The sequence below is a fragment of the Ranitomeya variabilis genome, chromosome 1 (assembly GCF_051348905.1).
Source record: "Ranitomeya variabilis isolate aRanVar5 chromosome 1, aRanVar5.hap1, whole genome shotgun sequence".
Classification (NCBI taxonomy): domain Eukaryota; kingdom Metazoa; phylum Chordata; class Amphibia; order Anura; family Dendrobatidae; genus Ranitomeya; species Ranitomeya variabilis.
The window spans coordinates 682,529,120-682,554,701 of NC_135232.1; the positions used below are offsets into that span (position 1 = coordinate 682,529,120).

At 44.3% G+C, this 25,582-nt stretch overlaps 1 long non-coding RNA gene across 1 annotated transcript; it reads right to left on the reverse strand.

Moving 5' to 3' along the window:
* Nucleotides 1-419: 419 nt before the first annotated feature.
* Nucleotides 420-25,582, reverse strand: LOC143817111 (uncharacterized). Its single transcript, XR_013224071.1, has 3 exons — nt 25,495-25,582; nt 7,825-7,889; nt 420-744 (listed from the first exon to the last, which is right to left on the reverse strand). It is a non-coding gene; the product is annotated as an uncharacterized LOC143817111 (long non-coding RNA).

A 25,582-nucleotide genomic window follows, 5' to 3' on the forward strand; every position in this document is an offset into this window, starting at 1 on the left:
TCTTGGCAAAAGTGAGGATAGGAAGTACCTGCATTGTGACTCTATAGGAGGATAGGAAGGATCTGCCTTATGGCTCTGAAGGAAGAGGATAGCAAATACCTGCATAATGGCTCTGTAGGAAGAGGATAGCAAATACCTGCATAATGGCTCTGTAGGAAGAGGATAGGAAATACCTGCATAATGGCTCTGTAGGAAGAGGATAGGATGGACCTGTTTTATGGCTCTGTAGGAAGAAGATAGGAAATACCTGCATAATGGTTCTGTAGGAAGAGGATAGGAAGAATCTGCATAATGGCTCCGTAGGAAGAGGATAGGAAGAGCATGCATGTAACGAATGGGAACGGAGGCACAGATGTAGAAGTTCACATTCGTATTTATTGAGGTTAGATGTGGAACCACTAGACCACGGCACGAGGGGCTCTGAAGGGGGCGTTACTGCGTGAGCCCCAAACACCCATAGTAAATCCTCTCGAACAGGGACAGAGTGGAATGTCTGGAGGGCACGGGTGCTACCTCCAGTTAGACCCCGTACTCGTGGTGGCTGTCCCAGCGGAACAGACGGGTCAGCAGGGTTAGCGGATACTGCAGAGCTGGCCGGAAGATACCGGGTGCTTGAGTAGTGGCTGGTACCGGGAGTACTGGCGTGGTCCGGAAGAGTAACTGGCAGACTGGTGGGACTAGACGGGTCCAGCGTAGACAGTGCGGATGCAGTCCAGATTAACCGGGTAACAGGTTGCAGAGGCTCTGTGGAGACAGACAGTGTAAGCAGAGTACTTGGCAGATATCTCAGAAACAGAGACGCATGTTAACAGGAACCGGAAGTAAGCAACAGTGGATACTTGTTGCTCTGGCGCCCTCCCTAAGGTGGAGGAGCTTGAAATAGTAACAGCCATACGCTATTGGTTAGAGGCAACTTTTGGAAAATGCACAGTCTCTTTAAGAGATAGGGAGCGAGCGCGCGTGAGACCTAAGAACCCTGCCTGGGAACCTGCTGGCCGCACGCCAGGAAGCAGGAGAGGAAGGAGGGACAGGAGCAGCATTAAGACAGCATGGAGCCGGCACAGAGCGGGAGTCCCGACGGGGACTAGGAGGTACAGGAAACAGACCAGGTGTAACAGTGCATAATGGCTCCGTAGGAAGAGGATAGGAAGGACCTGCATAATGGCTCTGTAGGAAGAGGATAGGAAGAGCATGCATAATGGCTCCGTAGGAAGATAGGAAGAACCTGCATAATGGCTCTGTACGAAGAGGATAGGAAGAGCATGCATAATGGCTCCATAGGAAAAGGATAGGAAAGGCCTGCTTAATGGCTCTGTAGGAAGAGGATAGGAAGAGCATGCATAATGGCTCCGTAGGAAGAGGATAGGAAGAGCATGCATAATGGCTCCGTAGGAAGAGGATAGGAAGAGCATGTATAATGGCTCCGTAGGAAGAGGATAGGAAGAGCATGTATAATGGCTCTGTAGGAAGAGGATAGGAAGAGCATGCATAATGGCTCCATAGGAGGGGGATAGGAAGAGCATGCATAATGGCGCTGTAGGAAGAGGATAGGAAGAGCATGCATAATGGCTCCATAGGAAGAGGATAGGAAGAGCATGCATAATGGCGCTGTAGGAAGAGGATAGGAAGAGCATGCATAATGGCTCCATAGGAAGAGGATAGGAAGAGCATGCATAATGGCGCTGTAGGAAGAGGATAGGAAGAGCATGCATAATGGCTCCATAGGAAGAGGATAGGAAGAGCATGCATAATGGCGCTGTAGGAAGAGGATAGGAAGAGCATGCATAATGGCTCCATAGGAAGAGGATAGGAAGAGCATGCATAATGGCGCTGTAGGAAGAGGATAGGAAGAGCATGCATAATGGCTCTGTAGGAAGAGGATAGGAAAGACCTGCATAATGGCTCTGCAGGAAGAGGATAGGAAGAGCATGCATATTGGCTCTGTAGGAAGAGGTGAGGAAGAGCATGCATAATGGCTCCGTAGGAAGAGTATAAAAATAATCTGCTTTATGGCCCTGGAGGAAGAGGTTTGTGAGGATTTGCTTCATGGCCCTGTAGGGAGAGACCTTCTTGTCTACAGCCTCTTTTCGGTGCCTTACTGAGATACTTTAGCCCCTTATCACCTCCATGCTGCTATCTCTAACACTGAGAGTAGGGAGGGGGAAGCAGAGATCAGGAGCAAGAGCTCTGAAGTACTGATGTGCAATGTTTTGGTTTTTTTTAAGTGCCTTTATTCAGCTTTTTTTATATTAATGTCTATTGGTGACCAGTATTAGACCATTTTATTCACCCAGGTAACTTTCATACGGTAAAATCTTGATAATGTACAGCGGATGATCACATTGGTGATGGATTAGTTAATTTTCTAGATTACAAAAAAATAGAAAATTGACCATATTAAATTCCATATGAGGGTTGTTTATTCCTCCCTGCATCTACTAAATCTTCATCCTGAGTCTCCTCTCTTTCTGCCATTTTGATTTAAACATATTCTCTTTGACAGTTTAGGAGAACCAAGTTACTCTGGATTTTGAACATATCTGGAATATAATGGATTATTTTCATTTCATATAGTATAGATCTAAATTCATTCTTTAGTCAATAGACCCTACACAAACGGACATCCTATCCTTTTTTGTGGATGGTCATATCCCTCCGATAATAGATGTACAATAGATTAGAAGCTATGCAGCTACATTTAATTGAATTCAATCAATTTGCAATGTTCTTAGACCCCTGTATCAATTATCATGAGACCTAGGAGAAGAATCCTCATTTAAAAAAAAAAAAAATCAGGAATGTAGAGGTCAATTAGAAAATGTTTACCTCCCCGGCTACTAATCAGCTCGGGATTTGTAGAGAGATCCACAGAGACATCTTGACAGCTGAAGTCTCAAATTTCTCTAGGTTTTTTTTTTTTTATTAAGTTGAAAAAAAAAATAATATACAAGAAAATTAAACATTTCTAAAAAGTGTTTTTTTTTAATGGATTTGTCAGAATGTTAAAAAAATTGGCAAAAGAGTAGAAAGTATTATAAAATAAAGAAATAGCCATTGGATTCCCTGTTGCTCCAGCGCAACCATTTAGTTCTCCCCACCAGTCCTGCAACAATACCGTGCTGACAACTACAGCCACTCACCCTGTGAGCAGATATGTTCATATGTATGGTATGTGAACACTGAGGGCACTGATTGACTGCAGCGGTCACAACACTGACAGACGGCCAGCATCAATGCATGACCAGCAAGGACCATAAGGGTATGTGCACACGATGCAGATTTAGTGCAGAATTGGTGCAGAACTGCAGCAGATTTTTCTGCTGCAGAAACGCTGCAGAACTGCACTGTGATTTACAGTACAATGTAAATCAATGGGAAAAAAAAAAAGCTGTGCACATGGTGCAGAAAAATCTGCCCAGAAACGCTGCAGATTTCAAAGAAGTGCACGTCGCTTCTTTTGTGCAGTTCTGCAGCGTTTCTGCTGCAGATTTTTCTGCACCATGTGCACAGCTTTTTTTTTTTCCCATTGATTTACATTGTACTGCACAGAAACTGCACAGAAACTGCACAGAAACTGCACAGAAACTGCATAGAAACTGCATAAAAACTGCATAGAATCTGCATAGAATCTGCATAGAAACTGCACAGAAACTGCATAGAATCTGCGCAGAAACTGCATAGAAACTGCATAAAAACTGCATAGAAACTGCACAGAAACTGCATCAAATCTGCAGATGCAGATTTAGTGCAGAAAATTCTGCACCACATTTCCTACGTGTGCACATAGCCTTAGGCCATGTTCACACGCTGCGGTTTTTACCGCGGAACCGCGGTGATTTTGATGCTGCGGGTCCGCAGCAGTTTCCAAAGCGTTTACAGTTACATGTAAACCCTATGGAAACCGCAAACCGCAGTGCACATGCTGCGGGAAAAACCGCGCAGAAACGCAGCGGTTTACAACCCGCAGCATGTCACTTCTTTGTGCAGAATCGCGGCGATTCTGCACCCATAGGAATGCATTGAACCGCTTACTTCCCGCATGGGGCTGTGCCCACGTTGCGGGAAGTAAGCGGATAATGTGCGGGTGGTACCCAGGGTGGAGGAGAGGAGACTCTCCTCCAGGCCCTGGGAACCATAAAATAGTGTAAAAAAAAGAATTAAAATAAAAAATGATGCTATACTCACCTCTCAGCGCTGCACGCGGCCGTCCGGTCTCAGTTGCTGTGCGAGCAGGACCTGTGGTGACGTCGCGGTCACATGACCGTGATGACGCCGCGGTCACATGACCGTGACGTCACGAAGGTCCTTGTCGGCACAGCCGCTTGCAGCGCCGGGGAGATCGCGACGTCAGAGGGTGAGTATAGCCAATTTTTATTATTTTTTACATTACTATTGATGCTGCATATTGCTGCATATGCAGCATCAATAGTACAGCAGTAATCCCGCAGCGGAAACCGCGGAACAAACCGCGATAAATCTGCAGGGATAACCACAGCGGTTTTGCCATGCAGATTTTCAATTCCGCTGCGGGATTAACCCGCAGAGGAACCCGCAGCGTGTGAACATGGCCTAAGAGCAGTGGCACTGGAGCAGTGGGGGATTCAGTGGGTAAGGTAAGACACTTTTCTTATTTTACCACTAACTTGATCCAGGAAACAGCAGTCCAGCTCCTCTGAACCTTAAGGCTATGTTCACACGGTGCGGTTTTTGCTGCGGATCCGCAGCGGAATTGCACTGCGGATCCGCAGCAGTTTTCCATGTAGGTTACAGTACAATGTAACCCAATGGAAAAAAGGACCCGCTGTGCCGACGATCCTTTTTTCCACAGGCAAATCCGCAGTGGTTTTGCCTGCAGAAAAAAGAAGTAGCATGTCACTTCTTTCTGCAGATTCCGCTGCGGGTTTCCAGCAGCACCAATAGGAAACTGCATTTGGAAACCCGCAGTGGAATCCGCAGAAGAAAAAGGATCAAAAACCGCAGCTAAAATCAGCGCTGAATTTAGCTGCGGTTTTTCAAAACAGGACCTGAAAAAAAAAGGATGAAAAAAAGGATCGTGTGAACGTAGCCTAACAGGAGCTGAGCTGCAGTACCTGAAAATAACCATCGAATAGCGAATGGTGCTCCGGTACTTTTTTGTTTTGTTTTTTACATGTAGCCACCACTGGAGCTGAAAACAGCTGATCGATGGGTGTGCTAGTGTTGGATCCCCACTGATCTCATCTCATATTGATGACCTATCGTACAGATGGTCATCAATATCTTAAAGGGCTTGTCCGTCCTTAGTCTACAAGTCTGCAGTTACTCTATGTGACTGCAGACTTGTGCATCTCCACATTGTGCACACTGTAAGGATTCTTCAGTGCCAGTAGCAGCAGACACGTTACCACAAGTATATGATTTTCACACAGGTGGTCACGTTGGCATGGCCTTGCAATGTAAGTATATTGAGCGAGGCTGGACACATCTAGTTGGAATGTGGCCAGATGTATGTAAATGGAAGATTAGCGATCAAATGACTGCCCACTCCCGGCACCGGAAAATCCTCAGTCAAGATTCACAAGTCTGAAGACTTGTAGCCTAAGGCCAGACAACCCCTAAGAAACTTGGAAAAACCTTATTAATCCTTTTGTCAGTTGAATGTCTCCTTAGGGTATGTTTCCACAGTCAGGAAACGCTGCGTGTTTGACGCTGCATAGAGCCGCAGATTCAAACACGCAGCGTCCAGATGTTACAGCATAGTGGAGGGGGTTTCATGAAATCCCGTCTCCACTATGCATTAAAAGACGCATGCGGCAGACCCGCGGAAACGGACATGCGGCGCGTCTTTTAAGAACGCAGCATGTCCTTACAGTGCTGAAACAACGCAAGGACAACACAGGTGACCTGCCAGTGACCTTAGGTGCAGATTTGTTCAGGATTTTACCTGCATAAAATCCTGACCGAATCCTGATGCAATCCTGAACGTGGACACATACACTAACACAATCTGACAGCATCAGTGCTGATCAGACAGCGTTAAACATGCTTGATTGACAATGGGAAGGATAATTGTGGCACTCCAGGAGTCCGGTTGCCACAGTGGCATTGCCTTCTTCGAGACGGTGATGCCATGCCTGGAAGCAAGTGAGATCCCCTTTTATCAGGTAATACAGTCAGCATGCAACACCTTTCCTGACTCCAAACCAGAAGGGGGATCTCTAAACCGGTTTTCAGGGGAACTTCCCTATAAGTTCTGGTCTGGAGGCGGGGTTAGTTAGTGTTAGTCAGAGAGCAGACAGTGAAGGAGGAAGAGGCAAGAAGTGAGAAAAATCTGTGGGATAGTAGCTGCGACTGAGCTCACCTCAGCACTGAGTGCCAAAGATTGGACTCCGGAGTCCATGGTTGTGTGGAAACTGCAGGTCCCGCAACCAAATCTGGAGGACAGGAGATTGCAGGCTCCTGGCCCCATTGGACACCCGAAGGCACAGCAGCATACAAGAGCCTAGAGTCACGACGAGGGAGAGACTCCTGGAACAGGCTCAAGCTGCTTGCCATGCGGGTGGTGTTTCACTTAGTGGACAGACTGAGAGAGGGACTTGAGGAGAACTAAAAGCACCAAGCTCCCAAAGAACAGCGCAGCAGGGAGGCCTCCAACCCCACCTGGCTAGGGGGACTCTGAATTGCTTCCAGGCTGTACGGATCTCCATCACCAGCTGTGGCTTGTGCCCCGGACTGCACCTGCAACCTAGGATTAAAGGTAAAGGAAACTGCAACCCTTGAGTCCTCTAGTTATTCTTGCACCCTCATTCCTGCACTCCACCGTCCACCATCCCTCATAAACTGTTCTGGTAGCCCTGGGGCCCTGCTCCACCTGTGTGGAGCAGAACCATCCCAGCTGCATCACCATCGACCCCAGCGGTCCCTTTAAGCAGCTTTGGCCATCCCTGGCCGAGTACCAGAGGTAGCGTCACAAATAATCCCCTTTTCTTATATAAACTTTATTCCTTTCCATCATCCATCCTTCTTTTAATTGCATGCCCTAGGCCATGGATCGGGTCACTGCTGCCGTGACCACCCCTTTAAGAACCGTCCGACCCAGTTCCGAGTACCCCACGGCCCTAGCAGGTGTCACATAATACCCATTTGTCTTTGAGGGATTACAGAGGAACCACAAAATGCAAAAGTTGCTCCTGAATTTTAAATTTCAAGAGAAGACGTGTATTCACTAAGATAACAGACAGACAGACAGATGAGTTCCCCTTCAAACCTTATACATTCCCTTAGTTTGTGTCACAGAAATTTTCTTTACTTGCGGAGTTATCCACTGATAATTCTGTTTTCTAAGGAGGCGTGTGAAAACACGATGATGAACAACATCCATAAAATGTCATGTATACTCATAAAACAGATAATCTCAGAGCGCACTGCCAACCGGAGAGGAAAAATTAGCATGTAGATATGTGAAGCACAGGAAATTATCAAGCAGAGATCCAGTAATGTAAAACAAACAGAACAGGCATTAAATAAGGAACAATTTGTATCTGATTAGGATCTCATGCAGCAGACGGGCCCTCCACGACCCTGGAAGGAGATGAGCAGCATGAACGTGATGGCTGCCTGATAACAACAATATCCCTTCTGCCTTCACAGACGGAGCAAGACCTCTGTCACTAAAGGATGCAAGGAAATCGAAAGCGTATAATGTGCACTTATGGCCGACATATGTTTTTACAGTGGAGACCAACTGTGCATCTAATATTTAATAGGTGGGAGTCTAATGCTGGCCTGGATCCACATGGTGAGCAAAGAAATGATTAGTGGAAATATAGGGTTTTTTTTAATTACAGTTCGCTTTTTCACAGCTCCAGTCCTTCCTTAGACTTGCGAGTTGTTAGACACTGGACCATTCCCTAAAGAAAAAAAAACAGGTTGAAAATTACTTTGGATGTAAAAGCCTCTCATTAAGGTTTAGTAATATTTTCTAAATAATGCAGGACAATGCCAGACCTTATGTGGCTGGAGTGTGTCAGCAGTTCCTGCAAGATGAAGGCATTGAAGCTATGGACTGGCCCGCCCGTTCCCCAGACCTGAATCCGATTGAACACATCTGGGACATCATGTCTCGCACCATCCACTAACGTCACATTGCACCACAGAATGTCCAGGAGTTGGCGGATGCTTTAGTCCAGGTCTGGGAGGAGATCCCTCAGGAGACCATCCACCGCCTCATCAGGAGCATGCCCAGGCACTGTAGGGAGGTCATACAGGGACGTGGAGGCCACACACACTACTGAGCACCATTTCCTTGTCTTGAGGCATTTCCACTGAAGTTGGATCAGCCTGTAACTTCATTTTCCTCTTTGATTTTGAGCATCATTCCAACTCCAGACCTCCGGGGGATATTAGTTGTGATTTGCGTTGATAATTTTTAGGTTTTATTGTTCTCAACACATTCCACTATGTAGTTGAAGCGCCCCCACTGCCGCACTGCCGGTACCGGGCCTCTGGGTCTCTGCTTCTGGGGTTGTCACGGCGGCTAGGCCCCGGCCCGTGACCCTGCCGTGGGGCGCACAGTGAATGATAGGTGTGGATGTTGGTGGTGCAGTTGTGGGGTGCAGGTCGCGGTAAATAACGAGGACACCAGGTTGCAGTCTCTTTACCTCTTTACTGGAGATCTCTGAGTCCTCAGTCCAGAATACGGTTCACCAGGCTGCGCAAGTCCGGCCGGTCCAATGGCACCTCCAGAGTTCACTTCACAGGTGGAAATCGGTGCCTTCCTTCTTAGCGCTATGTGTTGTAGTCCTTCCCTGCTATGCTTACGGAAAGTACCCCACAACCGTTGTGTCTGTTTCTCGTGTTCCCTCACAACTCGATTAACTGATCTTCTGCTAATCTTCCGTCCCTTCCTGATGTTACAGTTAGAACGGCACCCGTTTGTCGGGTAGGCCTGGAGTTCTTCCGGGACCCTAGAGACGCCCCTCTCCCGCAATTGCCTCCCAAGACTTCATAGGTGATTTAGGTGAGACAGCCCGCCTGAGACTGACTGTCCTGCCGCTGTTTAGAGTATTGCTTGAAGCTGTCTAATGAAATACTCCCTCGGCGTTCCGGCCGCCGGTAGTGCGCCTCAGTAGGATGTTGCTCCGGTCTTACAGCACGACCCCTACTGGTATTCTCCTATTGCTTGATCTCGTTTCTCACTCAGCACAATCTATCTCGCTTCTAGTCCTTTCTTGGGTCCCGCCGCTTCCCGGAGCTGGCGCGGACCCGTTACGTTCTTTTCAATGCCAAGCCTCTGTCAGGATCCCACCCCTGACAGAGACCCTACTGTCTCTTCCTCCACAACACCCTCTGCCACTAGGTGTTGCTTCGTCCAATCCAGTCAGCTTTCTCCTCTAACTTCCTGCCTGACCCCCAGTTTACCCACTATGGTGGGGAGTGGCCTAATGAATAGAACCCTTAGCTCCCCCCGGAGGCCCAGCTGTGAAATCTATTGGTGTCTGTGATACCTGATCAGATGAACTCCTTCAGTGCCATCGGACGCACCATGGCTCCCCATAGTGGCGGAGCCACAGTACTGCAACGACCAGGACTCTGGGGCGCTGCATAATGAATAAAGATTTACAACTGGAATATTTCATTCAGTGATATCTAAGATGTGGAATTTTAGTTTTCCCTTTAGTTTTTTGAGCAGTGTATATTTACCTACATCTGTGTTGCGCCTGCACCTTATACAACCACTTTTTATTTGGGGTTGTATTGGTCATGCAGTTTTGCAGGAAATGTGGCACCATTAAGTATCTATTCTCATGCTTGAAATGCAGTTTATATGAGTTTGGAGCATGATGAGGGAACAATATTTGTACTGTATAACACACGGTCCAGCACAATTGCCACTAGAGGACTACTGTCTGCATCACACTTAAAGGGGTTATCTGGGATTATTTCATTTGTTTTTCTATGGACCTAAGAACTTACAGGCAGGTAGTTTCTAAGTTCCTGCCTGTTCTGCCTGGTGCTGACCTCTACTGGCTCAGAAGGGTCACGGACCAATCCTACCAGCAATTCTGCAGCTTATGCTGACATCACTTTGACAGAGCAGTAGCTTCTCTTCTTTTCTGCTCTGTTGATGGAGCATGACTGTTGATATCATACTGATTGACAGCTGGCTCCCCGCTACCTAACTGTGGGGAGCAAGAAGTCAACTAGGATGACATCAGCACACACGCCCCATTGACAAAGCAGCCCAGAAGAGGAAAACCTGTTCTGTTGGTGAGTGGTCCATGACAGCTCCGAGTCGGCATCGGGCAGAACAGTAAGGAAGCTAGCATCCAGATGCCTGTCAGGTCTGAGCCCCAAGAGAAAAAAATATAAATAATAGTCCCGGATAATCCCTTTAATGAAATAAAACACTTACAGACTTTTCACCTATCCTATCATTCTTAAAAATAAAAATCTAACTTTAACAGACTTAGTTTTATAAAGATCTTCTGATCCTGTCGTACACCCAACCTTGGCGCATTTTACAGATTGATCGCCCCCCAAGGGCAGTGGTTTACTCGGTACCGGGTCCTTCGGTTCACAGGGGGATGTCACGGTGGCTGACCCGGTCCGTGGCCCTGGGACGTCCATGTAAAAGGGAAAGGTCTTTACGGGGAATGTTCGTGATGCCACCTGTGGTATTCGGTCAGGGTGACCGACGCTGCTTTAAGGGGTCCGCTGGGGTGATGTTATGGCAGGTAGATGGTATACCTTCCCACAGGTGAAGTATGTCCCCAGGGCTTCCCGGTGTGTAAGATGGTGGATGGTGAGAGGCGCAGTGAAGAACGAGGACACAGGGTTGCAGTCTCTTTACCTTTACTGAAGACTTAAGCATCCACAGTCCAGAGCACCAGATCACAGGGCAGGCAGAGTCCGGCCAGTTTGGAGGCAAGTCCAGAGTTCCCTTATCCAGGTGGAAATCAGTAGCCTTCCCTTGCGCTGCAGTGGTGTAGTCCATTACTGCCTATGGCTTCACATAATGGTCTCACAGATGCGATGTTTCGCTCTCTCTGTCCCCCATATAGGATAGGACAATACCCGTATGACTGGTGACTTGAGCCTGTTTATAGGGTCTCTTAGATAACCCGGCTCTGTAGGTGTCACCGTGCCTCCTGGGTGTAGGTGCGGACAGGTAACCTGCAATTAGCTGTCCTGCCGGTCTCTGAAATAAGGCGTAGAGGTCCTTACTCCCTCGGTGTTCCGGCTACCGGGATGTTGCGCCTCAGAAGGAGACAGCTTGATCGGGGCTGGTCCCCTTCTGGTATCCTCTCCTTTGCTTTGACTTCCTTCACGCTCGCTGCAATACAATTCTGCCTTTCAATGTCTGTTCCCAGGAGCTGCAGCTCTGAGGGCATGCACAGCTCCTTTTACCCTCTGTCCTCCTCAGACTCTGGTCTGGAACGTTAAATCTTTCCCTACAGACTACCAGTTATATACAGTGGGGCAAAAAAGTATTTAGTCAGTCAGCAATAGTGCAAGTTACACCACTTAAAAAGATGAGAGGCGTCTGTAATTTACATCATAGGTAGACCTCAACTATGGGAGACAAACTGAGAAAAAAAAATCCAGAAAATCACATTGTCTGTTTTTTTAACATTTTATTTGCATATTATGGTGGAAAATAAGTATTTGGTCAGAAACAAACAATCAAGATTTCTGGCTCTCACAGACCTGTAACTTCTTCTTTAAGAGTCTCCTCTTTCCTCCACTCATTACCTGTAGTAATGGCACCTGTTTAAACTTGTTATCAGTATAAAAAGACACCTGTGCACACCCTCAAACAGTCTGACTCCAAACTCCACTATGGTGAAGACCAAAGAGCTGTCAAACGACACCAGAAACAAAATTGTAGCCCTGCACCAGGCTGGGAAGACTGAATCAGCAATAGCCAACCATCTTGGAGTGAAGAAATCAACAGTGGGAGCAATAATTAGAAAATGGAAGACATTCAAGACCACTGATAATCTCCCTCGATCTGGGGCTCCACGCAAAATCCCACCCCGTGGGGTCAGAATGATCACAAGAACGGTGAGCAAAAATCCCAGAACCACGCGGGGGGACCTAGTGAATGAACTGCAGAGAGCTGGGACCAATGTAACAAGGCATACCATAAGTAACACACTACGCCACCATGGACTCAGATCCTGCAGTGCCAGACGTGTCCCACTGCTTAAGCCAGTACATGTCCGGGCCCGTCTGAAGTTTGCTAGAGAGCATTTGGATGATCCAGATGAGTTTTGGGAGAATGTCCTATGGTCTGATGAAACCAAACTGGAACTGTTTGGTAGAAACACAACTTGTCGTGTTTGAAGGAAAAAGAATACTGAGTTGCATCCATCAAACACCATACCTACGGTAAAGCATGGTGGTGGAAACATCATGCTTTGGGGCTGTTTCTCTGCAAAGGGGCCAGGACAACTGATCCGGGTACATGAAAGAATGAATGGGGCCATGTATCGTGAGATTTTGAGTGCAAACCTCCTTCCATCAGCAAGGGCATTGAAGATGAAACGTGGCTGGGTCTTTCAACATGACAATGATCCAAAGCACACCGCCAGGGCAACGAAGGAGTGGGTTCGTAAGAAGCATTTCAAGGTCCTGGAGTGGCCTAGCCAGTCTCCAGATCTCAACCCTATAGAAAATCTTTGGAGGGAGTTGAAAGTCCGTGTTGCCAAGCGAAAAGCCAAAAACATCACTGCTCTAGAGGAGATCTGCATGGAGGAATGGGCCAACATACCAACAACAGTGTGTGGCAACCTTGTGAAGACTTACAGAAAACGTTTGACCTCTGTCATTGCCAACAAAGGATATATTACAAAGTATTGAGATGAAATTTTGTTTCTGACCAAATACTTTTTTTCCACCATAATATGCAAATAAAATGTTAAAAAAACAGACAATGTGATTTTCTGGATTTTTTTTTCTCAGTTTGTCTCCCATAGTTGAGGTCTACCTATGATGTAAATTACAGACGCCTCTCATCTTTTTAAGTGGTGGAACTTGCACTATTGCTGACTGACTAAATACTTTTTTGCCCCACTGTATATGGGGAGTGACCTAATAAATAGGAGCAGAAGCTCCCCCTGGTGGCCTGGAGTGTGAAATGTGTTGCATGTTTGTGATACCTGGATGCAGTTATCCTTTTTGCCTCAAAACGTAGCATCACTCTCCCCGTGAGGAAAGCAATACCACTGCGACGACCAGGACCCTGGGGCGCCGCACAGACATTTTGAGATTTTCTATGAAGGTGTTTTTCAAAGAACAAGATTGAATCCTAAAGGAAAATGTAACTTTTTTATTTTGGATCCCATCCCAGTTGTTTGAAAGAAAAAGAACATACAAAATCTGTACCTAGACTGCATGGTGTGAACATGGTCCATGGGTGACAAAAATTGGGTAACATTCACCCAACAGACAGTCTACATGATATGCGCTAAGTGCAAGAGGTTTGTCTAGAAGACATGCTGAGCCAGTAGGAGTCTCTGACCAAAATATTGTAATTTTGCACCATCTCCTTACTTTCCTTGAGCCCATATTGTATTGCAGAGTTCCAGCGCTGGTCACATACTGGGATCTTGTGTGGTATTATAGCAGAGAGTAGAAATGATGCTCTCAGCCTTGAATATTAGGACGTCGTTTTCTGGGCTGTGAATAGAATTCTTTGTGCGCTGTGGAATGTCTGAAGTCTGGGCTGCAGGTATAATTTTACATCTCCCATCACCTTCCCTTTCTGTCCAATTGTTCTGTCCCAACAGACTTTTTTTTTTTTTTTTATAGACTTCCCTTTAACTCTCTCTTCCTGCCAAATCTCAGAGATCCGTTCCACTGATTCCTTAAACTAAACATATGAATAAAAAACCTCTACTTTTACTCATTGCCTTAGAAGACATGGAAGCGTTTTGTTTGGGATCCAGACGAGTTAGTTACTAGACGATTTGTGTGTTCCAGGAAAGTTAGAGAATAAATTAAGGGAAGCAGCAATTTTTGTGGTGAACTTTAATGGAAAAAAAGCAATTCTTCTCAAGTTTCCTCAAATTTAATTTTGATCTGAAATACATTTCCCCTTAGTCCAAGCCCCATGAATGTCAAGAATGAAAGGCATTTGTGCTCCTGAAGACTGTCAGATGGGGGCACAGAGGTGCCTCAGTCGTTTAGCTCCACATTCATCACAAGCCACTCGTTCCAAATTAGAAAAAGAGAAATAGGGCAGCGGCCCCTCCGCTACAGCACAAACCTGGACTCCAACCAATATGGTGATTTCTATGATCTCATTGTGCGCTCAGAGGTTTCCTCCCATATGCCAAAAATATCATTTTAATTAAGGAAATGTGTCAAAAGAAAATGACCATTTGTTGAAATCAGGGTTCTATGTCTTAAGAAAAAAAAAGCCTTTTTTTTTTAAAAAAAATTCATATCACTATATAAAAAAACAGAAAACAAAATCGCATTTCAAATTGGCCACTAGACCTACCTTTTAGGCTATGTGCCCACGTTGCAGAATAGAAGCAGATTTTTCCGCATCAAAACCGCACACCCTTGCCAGGGAAAACGAATGCGTTTTTTGACGCGTTTTTCAAGCGTTTTTTTTCCAATACAAGTCTATGGCGGCAGAATCGCCGTGATTCCACAAAATTAATAAACATGCTGCACATTTTTCCGCGATGCGATTCCGCTGTCGAAAAAAACACAGCATGGGCGCAGCAATTGCGGAATGCAATTAAAATTAATGGGATGCGTTTTGTTAGCGTTTTTTAAGCGTTTCCACAAAGGAAAAATGCGGCGGAAATGCTTAAAAAAGCAACGTGGGTACACAGCCTAAGTCTCCTATTTCCTATCTTGGACACAGACATTAGCAACAAAAGTGCTGACTTATATCCTATTTGTTTCTTTAGAAGTAGTTACTGGGCATGCTCTAATTTGGACAAAGATTCTTGGAAAGGGAGAGGGAGCGGAAACATCATCTATTGTGAATGGTGGCTCCTGTGTTACCAGCTGTATATAGAGGTGTTATCAGTCATTGTAGAGGAGGAGGAGGAGGTGAGCTGTGACATCACCTATTGTGATTGGTGTATCCTGTGTTATCTACTCTATATAGAGGTGTTATCAGTCATTGTACAGGAGGAGGAGGTGAGCTGTGATATCACCTATTGTGAATGGTGGGTCTTGTATTATCTACTGTATATAGAGGTGCTATCAGTCATAGTACAGGAGGGGAAGGAGGTGAGCTGTGACATCACCTATTGTGAATGGTGGATCCTGTGTTATTTACTGTATATAGAGGTGTTATCAGTCATTGTACAGGAGGAGGAGGTGAGCTGTGACATTATCTATTGTGAATGGTGGATCCTGTGTTATCTACTGTATATAGAGGTGTTATCAGTCATTGTACAGGAGGAGGTGAGCTGTGACATCACCTATTGTGAATGGTGGATCCTGTATTATCTACTGTATATAGAGGTGTTATCAGTCATTGTACAGGAGGAGGAGGTGAGCTGTGATATCACCTATTGTGAATGGTGGATCCTGTGTTATCTACTGTATATAGAGGTGTTATCAGTCATTGTACAGGAGGAGGAGGTGAGCTGTGATATCACCTATTGTGAATGGTGGATCCTGTATTATCTACTGTATATAGAGGTGTTATCAGTCATTGTACAGGAGGAGGAGGTGAGCTGTGATATCACCTATTGTGAATGATGGATCCTGTGTTATCTACTGTATATAGAGGTGTTATCAGAAATTGTACAGTAGGAGGAGGTGAGCTGTGACATCACCTATTGTGAATGGTGGATCCTGTGTTATGTACGGTATATAGAGATGTAATCAGTCATTAAACAGGAGGGGGAGGTGAGCTGTGATATCACCTATTGTGAATGGTGGATCCTGTTATGAACTCGTGGTTTAGGAGCAACATGGGACGAGCTCTGGAGGAGGTGGTACCTGTACTAACCGCAGTTCCTGAGCTTATCACAACACTAGAAGTAGCCGTGGGATGTTCCTGTCACTCCCTAGACACCTCGTCACAGCCGGAGGACTAACTACCCCTAAAGATGGAAACAGGAAAGCTATCTTGCCTCAGAGAAAATCCCCAAAGGAAATGCAGCCCCCCACAAATATTGACTGTGAGTGGAGAGGGAAATGACATACGCAGAATGAAATCAGAATGTAGCAAAGGAGGCCAGTCTAGCTAGATAGATAGAACAGGACAGAATACTGTGCGGTCAGTATAAAAAAACTAGAAAAATCCACCACAGAGTTTACAAAAATCTCCACACCTGACTACAGGTGTGGAGGGTAAATCTGCTTCCCAGAGCTTCCAGTTTAACTGAATAAATCCATATTGACAAGCTGGACAAGAAAAAACATAGAAAGAGCTGAACGATTAAGTCCACAATATGTGGACAGCAAAAGAACAAGCAAGGACTTATCTTTGCTGAACTGGTCAGAATATCAGGGAAATCCAAGCAGAGATGTGAATCCAACCAGGAACCATTGACAACTGGCCCAGGCTGAAGGATAGAGCCAGGATAAATAGCCGAGCCAGAAAGACGATCAGTGGAAGCAGCTGCTGACTGCTAAATCCAAGGAGCAGCAGTTCCACTCAAAACCACCGGAGGGAGCCCAAGAGCAGAACTCACAAAAGTGCCACTTACAACCACCGGAGGGAGCCCAAGAGCGGAATTCACAACAGGATCCTGTGTTATCTACTGCATATAGAGGTGTTATCAGTCATTGTACAGGAGGAGGAGGTGAGCTGTGACATCACCTATTGTGATTGGTGGATCCTGTATTATCTACTGTATTGTTGTGAACTCTATTTTTGGGCTCCCTCTAGTGGTCACAAGCGGTACTGTGTAGTGTTGTCTTTCTGCAGGTTGGCAGCATCAGCAGGTTCGTTATCCTTGGTTGGTTTCCTATTTAGCTCACCTGGATACTCAGTTCCTTGCCTGCTCTCTATGTATTCAGTGCTCTTCAGATTCCTTGTGACTACCTTGCTCCCAGTCTCTCCAAGACAAGCTAAGTTTTTGTTTGTTTATTTTTTGATTATCAGCATTCATCATGTTTCTTGTCCAGCTTGCTAAAATGTGATTTCCTCGCTTGCTGGTTGCTCTAGGGGACTGAATTTCTCCCCCCACACCGTTAGTTGGTGCGGGGGTTCTTGAAATCTCAGTGTGGATATTTTGTAAGGGTTTTTTACTGACCGCACAGACCCCTTTTCTATTTTCTGCTATCTAGTATTAGTGGGCCTCATTTGCTGAATCTGCTTTCACCCCTGTGTATGTGCCTTCCTCTTACCTCACCGTTATTATTTGTTGGGGGCTTCTATATCTTTGGGGATTATTTCTCTGGAGGCAAGTGAGGTCTTTTCTTTCTCTCTAGGGATAGTTAGTTCCTCAGGCTGGCTCGAGACGTCTAGGATTTTAGTCACGTTCACCGGCTACCTTTAGTGTGTTGGATAGGTTCAGATTTGCAGTCAGTCCAGTTTACCACCTCCCTAGAGCTTGTCCTATGTTTTGTTACTTAGCTGGAGTATTTTGTGATCCTCAACCACTAAGGATCATAACACTGTATATAGAGGTGTTATCAGTCATTGTACAGGAGGAGGAGGTGAGCTGTGATATCACCTATTGTGAATGGTGGGTCCTGTATTATCTACTGTATATAGAGGTGCTATCATTCATAGTACAGGAGGGGAAGGAGGTGAGCTGTGACATCACCTATTGTGAATGGTGGATCCTGTGTTATTTACTGTATATAGAGGTGTTATCAGTCATTGTACAGGAGGAGGAGGTGAGCTGTGACATTATCTATTGTGAATGGTGGATCCTGTGTTATCTACTGTATATAGAGGTGTTATCAGTCATTGTACAGGAGGAGGAGGTGAGCTGTGACATCACCTATTGTGAATGGTGGATCCTGTGTTATCTACTGTATATAGAGGTGTTATCAGTCATTGTACAGGAGGAGGAGGTGAGCTGTGATATCACCTATTGTGAATGATGGATCCTGTGTTATCTACTGTATATAGAGGTATAATCAGTCATTGTACAGGAGGAGGAGGTGAGCTGTGACATCACCTATTGTGAATGGTGGATCCTGTGTTTACTGTATATAGAGGTGTTATCAGACATTGTACAGTAGGAGGAGGTGAGCTGTGACATCACCTATTGTGATTGGTGGATCCTGTATTATCTACTGTATGTAGAGATGTTATCAGTCATTGTACAGGAGGGGGAGGTGAGCTGTGATATCACCTATTGTGAATGGTGGATCCTGTATTATCTACTGTATATAGAGGTGTTATCAGTCATTGTACAGGAGGGGGAGGTGAGCTGTGATATCACCTATTGTGAATGGTGGATCCTGTGTTATGTACTGTATATAGAGGTGTTATCAGTCATTGTACAGGAGAAGGTGAGCTGTGATATCACCTATTGTTAATGGTGGATCCTGTGTTATCTACTGTATATAGAGGTGTTATCAGTCATTGTACAGGAGGAGGAGGAGGTGAGCTCTGACATTATCTATTGTGAATGGTGGATCCTGTGTTATGTACTGTATATAGAGATGTAGTCAGTCATTGTACAGGAGGGGGAGGTGAGCTGTGATATCACCTATTGTGAATGGTGGATCCTGTGTTATCTACTGCATATAGAGGTGTTATCAGTCATTGTACAGGAGGAGGAGGTGAGCTGTGACATCACCTATTGTGATTGGTGGATCCTGTATTATCTACTATATATAGAGGTGTTATCAGTCATTGTACAGGAGGGGGAGGTGAGCTGTGATATCACCTATTGTGAATGGTGGATCCTGCATTATCTACTGTATATAGAGGTGCTATCAGTCATAATGCAGGAGGGGAAGGAGGTGAGCTGTGACATCACCTATTGTGAATGGTGGATCCTGTGTTATTTACTGTATATAGAGGTGTTGTCAGTCATTGTACAGGAGGGGGAGGTGAGCTGTGATATCACCTATTGTGAATGGTGGATCCTGTGTTATCTACTGCATATAGAGGTGTTATCAGTCATTGTACAGGAGGAGGAGGTGAACTGTGACATCACCTATTGTGAATGGTGGATCCTGTATTATCTACTGTATATAGAGGTGTTATCAGTCATTGTACAATAGGAGGAGGTGAGCTGTGACATCACCTATTGTGAATAGTGGATCCTGTGTTATCTACTGTATATAGAGGTGTTATCAGTCATTGTACAGGAGGAGGAGGTGAGCTGTGACATCACCTATTGTGAATGGTGGATCCTGTGTTATGTACTGTATATAGAGATGTAATCAGTCATTGTACAGGAGGAGGAGGTGAGCTGTGACATCACCTATTGTGAATGGTGGATCCTGTGTTATCTACTGTATATAGAGGTGTTATCAGTCATGGTACAGGAGGAGGAGGAGGTGAGCTGTGACATTATTGTGAATGGTGGATCCTGTGTTATGTACTGTATATAGAGATGTAATCAGTCATTGTACAGAAGGGGGAGGTGAGCTGTGATATCACCTATTGTGAATGGTGGATCCTGTGTTATCTACTGCATATAGAGGTGTTATCAGTCAATGTACAGGAGGAGGAGGTGAGCTGTGACATCACCTATTGTGATTGGTGGATCCTGTATTATCTACTGTATATAGGGGTGTTATCAGTCATTGTACAGGAGGAGGGGGTGAGCTGTGACATCACCTATTATGAATGGTGGATCCTGTGTTATGTACTGTATATAGAGATGTAATCAGTCATTGTACAGGAGGAGGAGGTGAGCTGTGACATCACATATTGTGATAGGTGGATCCTGTGTTATCTACTGTATATAGAGGTGTTATCAGTCATTGTACAACATAAAACAATATAAATTAAAATAACAACATTTCAGCATAAAAACCTGATTTAAACAATAGGTAATTTTCTGACAACACATTCCCTGCATCATATACAACTGTGTGATGTAAGGATGGCGAGTCCCACTGGGCATAGTGTGAGTGAATGAAGGACGCTGGGAGAACGTCGTCAACCTCTCCTCCATTTAGATGGGAATCTGCAGAGTCTTAGGCTACTTTCACACTAGTCCGTCGGTACGGGCCGTCGCAAACCGTCGGCCCGACATACCGATGGACAGTGTGTTAATGTAGCACAACGTGGACAGCGGATGCAGTTTTACGATGCATCCGCTGCCCATTGTGAGTTTCGGGGAGGAGGGGGCGGAGTTTCGGCCGCGCATGCGTGGTCGAAAATGGCAGACTCAACGCACAAAATATGTTACATGGAACGTTTTTTTGTGCCGATGGTCCGCCAAAACACGACGCAATCCGTCGCAATGCGTCGCTAATGAAAGTCTATGGAGAAAAAACGCATCCTGCGGGCAAATTTGCAGGATGCGTTTTTTCTCAAAAACGATGCATTGCGACGTCCGTTACACAATGCAAGTGTGAAAGTAGCCTTAGGGTGCTTTCACATTGCCTTAAGGCACCCATTCAGTCGCCGACGGGGCTTACATCTGAACCCACCGCAGCTCAGGCTTGAAAGAGCCAGAGAAAGGCAAGGATAGAGGGGAAACAATTAGGTGGGAAGGTCCACTTAAAAGTTTGGCCACTCCATGATGTATGTGGCTTGGTTTGAACAGTCATTCTGTGCTGACAGTCACTTTCACCACTTCATCACTTTGTGATTTTCTGGTTTTGAATTTCTGTTTTCGCTCCCCTTCTTCCCAGAGCCATAAATGTTTTATTTTTCCGTCAATATGGTCATGTGAGGGCTTGTTTTTTGCAAGATAAGTTTGACTTTTGAACGACACCATTGCTTTTACCATGTCGTGTACTAGAAAACGGAAAAAAAATCCAAGTGCAGTGAAATTGCAAACACAGTGCAATTCCACAATTTTTTTCTTTTTTCTTTACCATGTTAACTAAATGCTAAAACTGACGTGCGATTATGATTCTACAGGTTAGTATGAGTGCACAGATACTAATGTATAGCTGCTTTTTTATTTAAGTGGTGGGTAAAAAATCCAAAATTTGTAAGAAAAAATGTTTTGCTTATGTCGCCATTTTCCAAGACCGGCAGCATCTCCATTTTTTGTTGTCTGGGTGATTACTTATTATTTGTATCCTGTGTTGTGCATTTATGGATATTATTTTGAGGTAGATACAATATTTTGATCGCCTGTTATTGCATTTTATTACCTTGTTGCGGCGCACAAAAAAAAATTAATTCTGGCATTTCTATTTTTTTTTCTTGTAACGCCATTTACCGGTTGGATTAATGTACTTTATATTTTCATAGATTGGACATTTCTGAACGCAGCGATGCAAAATGTGTATTTTTTTTATTATTTTATTTTCAGTGTGGCAAAATGGGCTGATCTAAACTTGTATTTTTTTTATTTTTTGAATATTTTTGTAAAACTTTTTTTTTTTTAACTTTTTGCTTGCAGTAGTCTCCCTAGGAGAATTGAAGCTGCAATCGTCCGATCACCTGTGCTACACATATAGCTGGGCTTCAGCTCAGCAAAAATCACAATCTGTGAATGCCGGCAATGAGCATGGGCAGGACTCGTGATGCGCATCTACCCAACACATGTTAAATGCCGCTGTCAGTGATTGAGTGATTGACAGCAGCTGATAGAGGCACATGACAGCGTATGAGGTCAACTGTCATGTGCGGGGAAAGATGCATGCTCAGCGCCAGAGCGCAAATCAAAGGCAGGGACACAACCTATGACGTACCTATATGTCAAAGGTCGTGAAGGTGTTAAAGAGTGACAGTAATTTTAATTTTAATTTCATAAATCAATCATGCAATGAAAATAAGAAACTTTGTAATGTATCTTATCAGAGAAATCTGCTTCTTTCACCTTCTGGATTAATCTTTCACTCTAAATTCATGGGTAAAATCTGTGGTCAGTGAAGACAGATTTTGCCACTATTACGATAACCAAGAAGCTGTAGGAGAGATCAGTGCAAATAGGGTCTTATCCGAGAAATACATTGAGCTTCACACTCAATCTGTTAAAGACGCATATACTGTAATGTAGAAAGATCAGCCCCAGCGGATCCACAGGTCAGCAAGCAAACATCAGACTGTAAAGGGAGTTAGTGGACAAATTCCAAGATGATACATGTGGTTTTTCCTGAAGAAGTAATTATATACTTCAAAACGCGTTGAAATAAAGCATCACTTACTGTACCATACTAGGATATATGTCTCAATTCTGTTGGCAGCACGGGTTTTGTCCACTAACTCCCTTTTACAGTCTGACCCACTATTATCCCCTTTCTGACATGAAACTTAGTAATCCGTCCGTCAGTATAGTGAATGGATCCCTCGAGGGTTTCATCTGAATTACATCACTCAGAGATTTAGATGGAAACCCCAAAGTAAGTGGTCACCGTAGAGTGCCGGATAAATGTCATCCCAAACGTTATCTAGAATGTCCCCAATAAAAGCTTCAACTCAATACACAAAAAAAGCAAGTCCCCACTCAGGTACGTTATCTGTTAACGGAAATATAGGGGGCTTCCATGTTACTGGCAGTACACAGGCTCTGGAAAAGCGAAATGGCTCCTCACCCGCCGAAAGAAATTCAGCAAATTCTCTGCTCTCAAATCCAAATGCCCCACCCTCCCTTCTGAGCCCCACAGTGTACCTAAACCACATATTGCATCCACGTATGGCATTTCTGAAGAGATAAGAGCCTGCCTAACATACAGGTGCATGTGTCCAGAAGCACGGGCTGGGCATAACGTACTGGTCACTACAGCACGAGTACCAGTCACTACAGCATACTGGTCACTACAACGGCAGTTTGCAATTTTCACTAGGCAACATTCATTGCTACTTGTTTCTGTAAAATACCAATGGAGTCAAATTTGTCACTACATGTGCAGATAAATTCCCCAAGGGTTATAGTTTCCAAAATGGGGTCACTTGAGGGGGGATTCTGCTCTTAAGGGCTTTGTATATGGAGACCGCAAACTGTTCTAGGAAGATCTGCGCTCCAGGAGGCAAATAGCGCTCCATTCCCCCAGAGTCTCTCTGTATGGTTAAGTAGTACTGTACAGCCACATATGGGGTATTGCCACGTTCAGTAGAAATTGTGGGACAAATTTTGGTGCAATTTTTACCTAGTTTTTGTGTGAAAATATAAAATCTGGGGCTAAAACAAAATTTTGGTGGTAAAAGTGTAGTTATTTTTTCTTCACTGCCCAATGGTATAAAATTCTGTGACACACCCATGATATCAATATGATCACTGCACCCCTAGCTAAATTTATTGAGAGGTGTAGTTTGTAAAATAGGGTCACTCATGGGGTGCTCTGCTGTTCGGGCACCTCGGGGACTTTCCCACTGGGTCATGGCACCTGCAAACCATAACAGTAAAATGTGGCGCTCCTTGACTTCTGAGGTTTTCACTGTGCCTTAAAAAAAATGTAATAATTACATGTAGGGTATTGGCACCCTCAAACCATTCCAGCTAAATCTGAACTCCAATATGACACCTCTTCCCTTCTGAGCTTTGCACTGTGCCTCAAAAGTAGTATTCCCCCACATATGGGGTATCGGCGTACTTAGAGGAAATTACACAACAAATTGTATGGTGAAATTTTTCTCCTGTTACCCTTATGAAAATGCAAATTTGGGGCTAAAATATCATTTTTGTGAGGAAAATGTGATTTTATTATTTTCACGGCTCAACGTTATAAACTTATGTGAAGCACCTGGGGGATCAAGGTGTCACCACTCATCAAAATATATTCCTTGAGGGGACTAGTTTCCAAAATGGGGTCACTTGTGGGGGGTTTCCACTGTTTAGGCACATCAGATGCTCTCCAAATGGGATATGACATCCGCTAAGGATTCCAGGAAATTTTACATTCAAAAAGTCAAATGGCGCTCCATCGCCTTCTGAGCCCTGCCGTGCACCCAAACAGTAGTTTTCTCCCTCATATGGGGTATCGGCGTATTCAGGAGCAATTGCACTACAAATTGTATGGTGCTTGTATGGTGCAATTTTTCCCGTTACCCTTACGAAAATGCAATATTTTGTGCTAAAAACATATTTTTGGGGAAAATTAGATTTTTTTTATTTTTATCACTCAACTTTATAAACTTCTGTGAAGCACCTGATGGTTTAATGTGCTCACCGCACATCTAGATCAGTTCCCTGAGGCACCTTTGTTTCCAAAATGGTGTCACTTGTGGGTGATTATCATTGTTTAGACACATCAGGGGGTCTCCAAACGCTACATGACGTCCGCTAATTGTTCCAGCAAATTTTGCATTCAAAAAGTCAAACGGCGTTCCTTCCCTTCCGAGCCCTGCCATGCGCCCAAACAGTGGTTTTCTCCCTCATATGGGGTATCGGCATGCTCAGGAAAAATTACACAACAAATTTTGGGGTCCATTTTTTCCTGTTACCCTTGTCAAAATAGAAAAAATTCGATCTAAAGTCATTTTTTTGTGAAAAAAAGTTAAATGTTAAGATTTTTTTTTTTCAAAAAATTCCTGTAATGCACCTGAAGGGTGAATAAACTCCTTGAATGTGGTTTTGAGCACATTGAGGGGTGCAGTTTTTAGAATGGTGTTACATTTGTGTATCTTCTATCATATAGACCCCTCAAAGTCACTTTAAATGTGATGTGGTCCATAAAAAAATGGTTTGTACATTTTGCTGTAAAAATGAGAAATCGCTGGTCAACTTTTAACCCTTATAGCTTCCTAACAAAAAAAAAATTTTTGGTTCCAAAAGTGTGCTGATGTAAAGTAGACATGTGAGAAATGTTATTTATTAACGATTTTGTGTGACATATCTCTGTGATTAAGGGCATGAAACTCCAAAGTTGGAAAATTGCGAAATTTTCCAAATTTTTGCCAAATTTCTGTTTTGTTCACAAATAAACTCAAGTCATACTGAAGAAATTTTACCACTATCATGAAGTACATTATGTCACAAAAACCATTCTCAGAATCTCCAGGATCCGTTGAAGCATTCCAGAGTTATAACCACATAGAGACAGTGGTCAGAATTGTAAAAATTGGCCCGGTCACCCACCTCTGGGGGTAAAGGGGTTAAGATAGGAGATGGTAGTTGGTGCTTTTCAAATTCTATGAAGAGGGGAGGAGCTAGAGCAGATAGACATTTTACTGCAAGTTTTCCTGAAATAGCAGTCCCCATAGGACTTTGAGCACCAACTGCCATTTCCTACCTCACTAATGGATAATTCTGTATTCACTGGAGACAGATTTTACCCATGAATTGATAATTTTCAGAATGAATGATAAGTTCAGGAGAAGAAAGAGGTGTGTTTCTTTAATAATATATACTCCAAAATGTATTATTTTCATGCATACTTTTGATTTATGAACAAAAAAAAATTAAAATGACGGTCGCTCTAACAATTTTTGCTTTTGATTTAACATGGTTTTTCTCACACAAGTAGTCAATGTATAGGAAAATCAAGTCATACCAGAGCAGAAATCTTCTCCAAACTCCGAGAGCAACATTTGGATCACATCAGGGAAAAAGGACCAATGTTTTGTAAATAGAGAAATCTG